We start from the raw sequence: 8,857 nt of genomic DNA, 5'->3' as shown, positions 1-8,857 counted from the left end.
TGTTATCTGTCCATGAGGTGTATTTGTCCAACTGTACACACCAGCTGCATGTGTGAACATGTCTTCTTCTGAAGACAGCTGTTCGATGTGGGCTTTATCTGGCCCTAAAATCCAGACTTTGTAGCTTAATGTTGACGATTACAGCATAATGGCAAATGCTAAGAGGTGGAGCCCCATTAGCACAAGTAGGAAAAAATCATAAAGTCAGTTAAATGACTCAGTGTTACACAGCAGTCTCATCCTTAAAGTAAAAGTGTGACATTTTAAGAAATCTGATCAGTTACTGGTGGACAGTTACAGTAGATGAGTGTATTGGAAAGTTAGATAATTGTATCTGACAGTTAATGAGTGTATCTGCTCTCATGTCACCTATTGAAAATCTTATTGGCAGATATTTAGAGGGAAGCCTGTTTTTTTTTTTTGGCTTTTAAGTTGTAAATAATTTTGAGGCCCACATTTGTATTTTCATTATTAATGAGCAACTTGTTTCACAGGTAAGCAAACTTCAGATACCACTGCAAATTATCTGGCACTTGCCAAGATTTAAAATCTTATTTTTAGACATCATAGATAATTTGCCTTGTTTTAAAAGCTATTTACTTATTTTTAGTTCCTCATTTTACAATATAATCTTAAATTGAGCACGGACATGTCTTTTATGTCTATTTTAGTCCAGGTATCTTAAAACGGAGTGAATAACTCTTAAAATAAGCTAAATTAGTTATTTCACCAAAATAAAACTTGTTTCAAGATTCAGTACAAATTCAATTTGCCTGATTTAAGAATCACATATAATGCATCAATGACTGACATGTTCCAACAAAGAGAAACCATACAACCAATAGAATTACACATTTTCAGTAGAGATGCAACAGGCTTGATCTGAAGTTCAACAATCAGATACCAATCTGATGTTTAAAATATTGAGATAGCTGATTCTGTATTTTATTTTTTTGTGTGTTCACATAAGCAATGATACTTTATATATTATGTATGTTGGTGACAAACAAGCAGGCCACTCCCCCTTTTTGATCAAACCCCTTATGGCAAAGTTGTTGTGTATCAGAGTAAAGGTAATGGGGTCACTAACATCATCAGGGTTCATCCTCTAGGGGTCATTAATGAAATAATTTAGATGAAAGCTATATTTTAAATGAATACACAGAAAGTTTGAACAGATGGTGGTAGAGGAAAGATTATGGGGTCAATACAAGGAATGGGACTCAACCTCTAGCTGTCATTAATGTGGCCAGTAGCCTTTTACAAAGAATCAGATGAAAACTACTGAAGATACACTAATTTTAAGTTTGACCTTAGGGTGGTGCGAAAGCAAATGTCATGATTTCCAAATGTCACCCAAATACATCGGCTTCTCCACTTATTAGGACTAATAGGACTTGAAAAAAACCCCCCATGAAAGCTATCCCAGATATTGTGCTAACATGAAAACTGTGACAGTGAGAGTTTCAGTATGTCAGTCAAGATCTGTAGTCTACGAATAAGGACTGGTTTTAAGGTTTTGGGTCTAGTTTTAATATGGATTTTGTTTCATTTCAAGATGAGCCAACTTGGGTTGCGTGTGTCGTAGTGGTCTAAGCACTGTCTCTCTACTGTGTGCTATCAAATAAAGGCATAAAAGCCCCCCCCCAAAAAAATAAAATAGCCAACTTGTATCAACACAGCAAATTGAGTGTTTTGATGACGAGAGTAGAAGATTTTACACTTTGGAGTCAAATGGGCCAAAGTACACTTTGCAGGTTGCACCATAATCTCTCTCTGGTGTTCTTCCATGTATAGTGTTAGTGTAGAGTTATTGTAGTGTTTATTTTACAATGATAAACTTCCTGAGAGTCTATTTCTTGATTGAGTCTTTCCCAGCCGCACCAAGAGTTAGGTTTCGATTTCGTCATCAGCGCTCCTCGCCCTCTCATTGGTTGAATCCAGTCGCATGATCTGAGCCCTCATCTTACTGGTGTGCAGCCACCACACTAACCGACGACGTCTGCCTCAACAGCCCCGTGGGACTGCAGGTGGGTTAAGAAACTAAAGTGAATAAATAATGCATGGAATATTTTTTTCACGTTTCAATCCGTAAATAACAAAAAACCTTAACGGTTGTTAAGTTATCCCACATTGTTTTGTAAATTACATAGCGGCCTCTTGTGGTAGTAACCCCCCTATAGGGCATATGGGGCGGATGTAGCCTATTAACCGGCCGGATCTTTATTTGGATGCCATTGTTTTGACTGGTGAAGCTGAGCTGGTGAGTTAAGAGATGTAAATAATGTGATTACAAGTTGCGTTTAACACTATATGTTCATGTATGCGGATTACAGTAGGTAATATTTCCGTGTCATTGATATTGTGGTTTTGTTTTATTTGTCATTTCAGTTGATTACCTGGCGGACGGCACGGTTACTGTTTTGGTGCTAGTCGGCATAGCATGTGTGAAACGGGAATGCTTATGTGAAAATAAACACAAGGAAAACAGTAAACGGATGTCCGAGCTTGAGTGTGACACTGTTTCACCAGATCAAAAACCCTATACGGTGGGAGTTATTAGATTAACGTAGCTAGTTTAATAAAACCGTACAACGGTAATACAAACACGGTTTCAATGTAGTTTAGCTAACTTGCTATATCAGTTGTAAAGTCACTGCAAATGTTTAATTTGTCAGAATTGATATTGCATTTGCAATGTTAGCCACGGTTAAGCAGGTTATTTGACAAAGAAAAACACGAAGCTACTTCAGAGCTTCCGACTCCCGCCCGAAGTTACGTTGCTAGTGGCTAACTGTGCACTAACTGTATGTTTGTGTTGTATGTAGTTGTGGAAGGTCTAAAGCTGTTCAACAATGCTGTTCAAAGTACAGTACAAAGGAAAGAAGAAGTACGTCAAACTAAATGGAGCCTCACACTCGGAATTTCTCAAGGAGGGTAAGTTAATGTGTCTGCTTCTTGTAGCCTAAATGATAGGTATATTGTGTCCTTGGGCAATGGACGTTTTCCCACTTTGTCTCGTGTCTGTGGCGGTAGTAAGATGAACAATAATGCGCCCCAAACTTCATTTAATATTTTTCTCTGTATTCAAAGCTAAAAATTCAGTATACCCACTGAAAAAGACATATATGTGCTGGATGACACTGGAACAGAGGTCGATGAAGAGATCTTCAGTGACATTCTGGAGGAAAAAACAGACATCCTGTGGACGATTGTCGACACATTTTCAGTCACTGGTAAGTGGTCATTTGATCAAATTGTACTTTGCAAGAAAAATCCGGCACACGCTTCATTAAATTGCCAATAAATGTATTAAAAATCAAAGAAAAAAGAAAAAATTTAGTATTTTTGAAAAGAATTGAGGTTGACTGAAATATCTGTGCAAATAAAATCAGAAAAAATGTATCTGATATACTTTTAGAGCAGTTGTTTATAGAGGGCATTTATGTCCCCAAGGGCCTAAGAGGGTGCCTTTTTGAAAAAGTACCAGGGTCACCTTCTTTCAGTTGAAACTATCAGTCAATTAATGAAATCACTACTAACAAATGTTTTTGAAAATGATGTGCTCCCTCTTTTCAGACTCTCCTGCATCTTCATGCACGGACACCTTGTCACTATCATCATGATAGAGAGTGAGAGAGTGATACTTTTCTGATGTCTCCAAAAAGACAGCACATTGATGACACCTTTCTGATGTCTCCAAAAAGACCATGCATTGATGATGACAGTTCTTCACAGGCCAAATAGGTAAGTTTTTTGTACATTCTTTTGCTAACTTCTAAATGTGTTTTTGACTTAAATTTTTTGGTTTGTCTTATTTTTTCTTGTTTTCCAGCTTGTCAAGAGAGTTCTGGAACAAAAGCCTGGAGGGGAGAAAATACTTAAAGAATATGCAACTAAAGGAGAGATGAAGGATCGAACACGCAGTGAACTTGTCAACATTGTTGTCGCTGATATGTTGGAAAAGTATGGGTAAGTCAAATACTCCTGGTACACGATGCACGAGTACAGATGATCAGTATGTGGTGCCTGTGCATGTTTTTGTATAAGAAATGTGTTAAGTGGTTGCACACTTTTTGTTTTTCATCTTGGCAATTATATTTGCAAAGATTGATTTTACAGGTTTTTTTTTGCACCATGGCTCCTAACGTAAAACATGTTTTATGTCCTTGTAACAAGAGTTGACTGTTCACTTAATAACAAGACAAGATACTTGTTAGGATATATTGTAATAATTATTATTATAAGAATAAAGATGTTATATTTTCAAGAAACTCTTGTGTGGACTTGTCATGGTTTGTTCTCCATACATACCTGCCTTCAGTTGTTTTCCACTCATCACTCCCTTGCTCACCCCATCTGCCAGCCACACCCACCTCGTCAGTCACTTCATTCACCTGTTCACTCAGCTGCAGCTCTTCAGCAATCAAGCCTGGTTAAAAGCTCCACTCTCCTCCACACTCACTGCCAGATTGTTCTTTGTTCCCATGAAAGACTTTCCAGCGTTTACTCTTCATCTGATCTCCCGGTTCCGACCCTGCCTGCTCCCGACCTACCCGCCTCGTCTCTGCCCTGGTAATTACTTCAGCCCTTCTGTTTTTGACCACGATTCTGCCTTGCCTCTTCCTGGTCTTCGTCTGCCTGTTCTCGGGGCTGCTCTGAGTCCTCCACCTCCACTGCTGCAGCGTGTGAGTTTTCCTCGTTTCCCCATTGATCATCGCTGGGACAGAGTCCTCATCTCGACCATCGTGAGTGTTCCTGGGTTACTCACCTGCTGGTTTTTCGGTCCTCTGCCTGGTTCCGACCTACCCTCTGCCAGGTACGGCTGCCTCATCCACAGCTTTATTCTGGGCCCTCGGATTTTCCCCAAGCCCCTCAAAGACTGCCTTTCCCCTTTTGAATTGAACTGTGTTTATTTACCTGCATCTAATAACAATAAAAGTCATTACCAATCATCGGTCCTAGTCGGTGCTGCTTTTGGGTCCAAACCTCACCCATTACAGTACAATCTGGCCAGTCATGGACCCAGCACGCCCCCCGTCTCCACAGAACCGCTTTGAGAGAATAGAGGACGTTCTCCAGCGGCATGAAAGTATGATGTCGGCCGCCCTCACCCAGATCCAGCAGCTGTCATCCACCCTTGCTCAGGCAGTTGCTACGTCGAGGTCTCCTGAACCCCCAACACCACCACCACCACCGCCGCCTCCTTCTGGAGCCATCACCGAACCTCGGGTCGGCGCACCCGAGCGTTACGCTGGGGATCCTGACGGCTGCAACCCGTTCATCACGAACTGTTCCATTTTGTTTGCACTCCAGCCCCTCACGTTTTCCACTGAGGCAGCCCGGGTGGCCTTCACCATCAACCACCTCACGGGCCGCGCCCGTCTCTGGGGAACTGCGGAGTGGGAGAAGCAGACTCCTGCTTGCGCCTCCTTCCAGGCATTCTCAGAGGAGCTCCGCAAGGTTTTTGGAATGGGAGTTTCTGGGTCGGACGCAGCTCGTGACCTGCTGAGTCTTCGACAGGGGAATCAGACGGTGGCTGACTTCTCGATTGACTTCCGCACTCGAGCCCGCCAGAGCAGCTGGAATGAGTCGGCCCTCCGTGACTTCTTCCTCCACAGTCTGGCCGACTACATCAAGGATGAATTGGTGTCTCACGACCTCCCATCAACTCTGGACGGGATGATCGAGCTGGCCATCCGAGTGGACCTCCGTATTCAGGCCCGACGCCGTGAGAGGAGACGGGGAACAGCCAGTGGGAACCCTCCCTCACGACTTCGGGAGACCGCCTCAGATCCTGGTGCCGCCTCCTTTTCCGGCCCCCCGGCAGAGGCGTCCGAGCCAATGCAACTGGGTCGCACCAGTCTCTCCCCAAAGGAGAAGGAGCGACGTCGTCAGGCCAATCTGTGTTTATACTGTGGTCAGGCCGGCCATTTCGTCTCTCGCTGTCCAGCAAAAGCCAGGGCTCATCAGTAGGCGGGGATATACTGTTGAGCCAAGCTTCACCCAAAGCCTTCCCCAATCAAAGACCTGTGTTTCACGCCAGGCTCCTCCTCCCGGACGGTTCCCATGCCTTAGCTACATTCATCGACTCCGGGGCCGACGCCAACATCATTGATGAGGATCTAGCACTGCAGTTGGGGATAGACCGCATTCCCCTGCCTCATCCGATCCCTGCCAGGGCCCTCGATGGACACCTCCTGGGAACTGTCTCTCATCAGACCATCCCGGTACCCATGTTACTTTCAGGTAACCACCATGAGACTGTCCAATTTCATGTCCTACCATCCCCTTGCATCCCTCTGATTCTGGGGTATCCCTGGCTCCTCCGTCATAACCCCCACATTGACTGGGCTGCAGGGACCATCCTGGGGTGGAGCCCTTCCTGCCACCAGATCTGTCTGAGACATGCCAGCGTTCCCCAGCACTCAGCCTGTTCCAGCGTCATGCCTACCTTGTCCGGGGTTCCCCCCGAATACCATGACTTTCGAGAGGTGTTCAGCAAGGCCAAGGCCACATCCCTGCCTCCTCATCGCCCATATGACTGCGCCATTGACCTGCAGCCCGGCAACACTCCACCCAAGGGCCGTCTCTACTCTTTGTCCGGCCCAGAAAGAGAGGCTATGGAAGCCTACATCAATGACTCTCTGGCAGCAGGAATCATCCGACCCTCTTCTTCTCCTGCGGGGGCAGGGTTCTTCTTTGTCGAAAAGAAAGACAAGACACTGAGGCCATGCATCGATTATCGGGGCCTCAACGACATCACCATCAAGAATCGCTATCCACTCCCTCTCATCTCCTCAGCGTTTGAGCTTCTCCAGGGGGCCACCATATTCACAAAGTTAGATCTTCGCAACGCCTACCATCTAGTCCGCATCCGGGAGGGTGATGAGTGGAAGACTGCCTTCAACACCCCCTCCGGTCACTACGAATACCTGGTGATGCCCTTCGGTCTCACCAACGCCCCCGCTGTCTTCCAGGCCCTGGTTAATGACGTGCTCCGAGACATGCTCAACCGCTTTGTGTTCGTGTACTTGGATGACATCCTGATCTTCTCCAAGACCCGGGAGGAGCACGTCAGTCATGTTCAGGCAGTTCTCAAGCGCCTCCTCGAGAACTCTCTCTTCGTCAAAGCCGAGAAGTGTGAGTTTCATGCCTCTTCTGTCTCCTTCTTGGGCTACATTGTGGCTCCAGGTAGTCTGCAGATGGACCCGTCCAAGGTCTCAGCAGTCACGTCCTGGCCCATCCCTGTTTTTGACCACGATTCTGCCTTGCCTCTTCCTGGTCTTCGTCTGCCTGTTCTCGGGGCTGCTCTGAGTCCTCCACTGCTGCAGCGTGTGAGTTCTCCTCGTTTCCCCATTGATCATCGCTGGGACAGAGTCCTCATCTCGACCATCGTGAGTGTTCCTGGGTTACTCACCTGCTGGTTTTTCGGTCCTCTGCCTGGTTCCGACCTACCCTCTGCCAGGTACGGCTGCCTCATCCACAGCTTTATTCTGGGCCCTCGGATTTTCCCCAAGCCCCTCAAAGACTGCCATTCCCCTTTTGAATTGAACTGTGTTTATTTACCTGCATCTAATAACAATAAAAGTCATTACCAATCATCGGTCCTAGTCGGTGCTGCTTTTGGGTCCAAACCTCACCCATTACAGGACTATAAATTCCTGAAGTGTTAACAATTTACTTCAAAAGTGTTGGGTGTACACCAGTCATAGAGTACATTCTCACTCTCAGTGTTAAATAATCAGCTCTGCAAAGTGCTACAAATTACTTACTTAGAGTATATATTTTACTCTCTGGGAGTTCTAAGTTTACACTGCAAGTGTCAAAAAGCACTGAAGTAGTGTCTAAAAGTACCAGTGACAGAGTAAAATTGCACTCTGAGGGTTCAAATGTAACTCTTTATTTGGAGTATATGTTTTACACTTTTGATGGTGTTCAGTGAACACCGAACTCTTGGACCTATATCTACACTGAAACCGGAGTTAAATGTACACTTATAGAGTACAATATACACTGGGATTTTGCTGTGAAGATACAGCTTAATCATACTGTACTTAAACTGATTCATTTTTACTTAAATTACAATAATTTTTCCTTGTTTCTAGTCTATAATTTGCTACAATTAAGGAAAAACAAGAATTATTTGCTTACATTTAGTATATTTACCTTATTATTGGGCTGTATTAACTTCAATTTCAAGTAATTTTTACTCAAATTAGAATTATTTTTCCTTGTTTTTAGTCCATAAATTGCTACAATTAAGGAAAAAACAAGAATTATTTAGTTAAATTTTGTATATTTACCTTATTATTGGGCTGTATTAACTTCAATTTCAAGTAATTTAAACTTATTTTAACACTTTTGAATACTTATCTGGGACTGCTTAATTCTAGTTTTTAAAATCTTATTTCAAGATTTCTTATCAAGTAAAATTAACTTGCTGCATGGACAGATAATTTCACTAGTTTTAAGTAGATTTCTCCTCAGATTTAGTGCTTATATCTCATATTCAGTCTAGCCTTTTTTGCAGTGTGCCTTTTTTGCAGATGTGAGGACACTGCAGTGTCCTCACATCAGAGGGCATAGCAGACCGGAGTTAAATGTAAAGATACTGAAGGCTACAAGAGCCTAGAGGAGGTGACACACCACACAGAATTGTTTTGGTTGAATGTTTCTACTCAACTCCTTTTCCAGAGAGCTGTTTTTTAAACGTGGGTAAACCTGCTGATAAAAGAACGATTGAACCCTTTTCCACTGTCAGTCGAGTTTGTCTTTCTGTTCAGACTGAAGACACACACAACTGCAAGGAGTGATGTCATCACATGCACTTACAGAGCACACACACAGAGTGAGC

At 43.7% G+C, this 8,857-nt stretch overlaps 1 long non-coding RNA gene across 1 annotated transcript; it reads left to right on the top strand.

The window, feature by feature from the left end:
• Positions 1–3,099: 3,099 nt before the first annotated feature.
• On the top strand, positions 3,100–4,680 carry LOC130171192 (uncharacterized). Its single transcript, XR_008828096.1, has 3 exons — positions 3,100–3,236; positions 3,580–3,747; positions 3,836–4,680. It is a non-coding gene; the product is annotated as an uncharacterized LOC130171192 (long non-coding RNA).
• The last annotated feature ends 4,177 nt before the right edge of the window (positions 4,681–8,857 follow it).

This window comes from Seriola aureovittata, chromosome 6 (genome assembly GCF_021018895.1).
Source record: "Seriola aureovittata isolate HTS-2021-v1 ecotype China chromosome 6, ASM2101889v1, whole genome shotgun sequence".
Taxonomy (NCBI): Eukaryota; Metazoa; Chordata; class Actinopteri; order Carangiformes; family Carangidae; genus Seriola; species Seriola aureovittata.
This window is presented reverse-complemented; position numbering and strand designations above follow the sequence as displayed.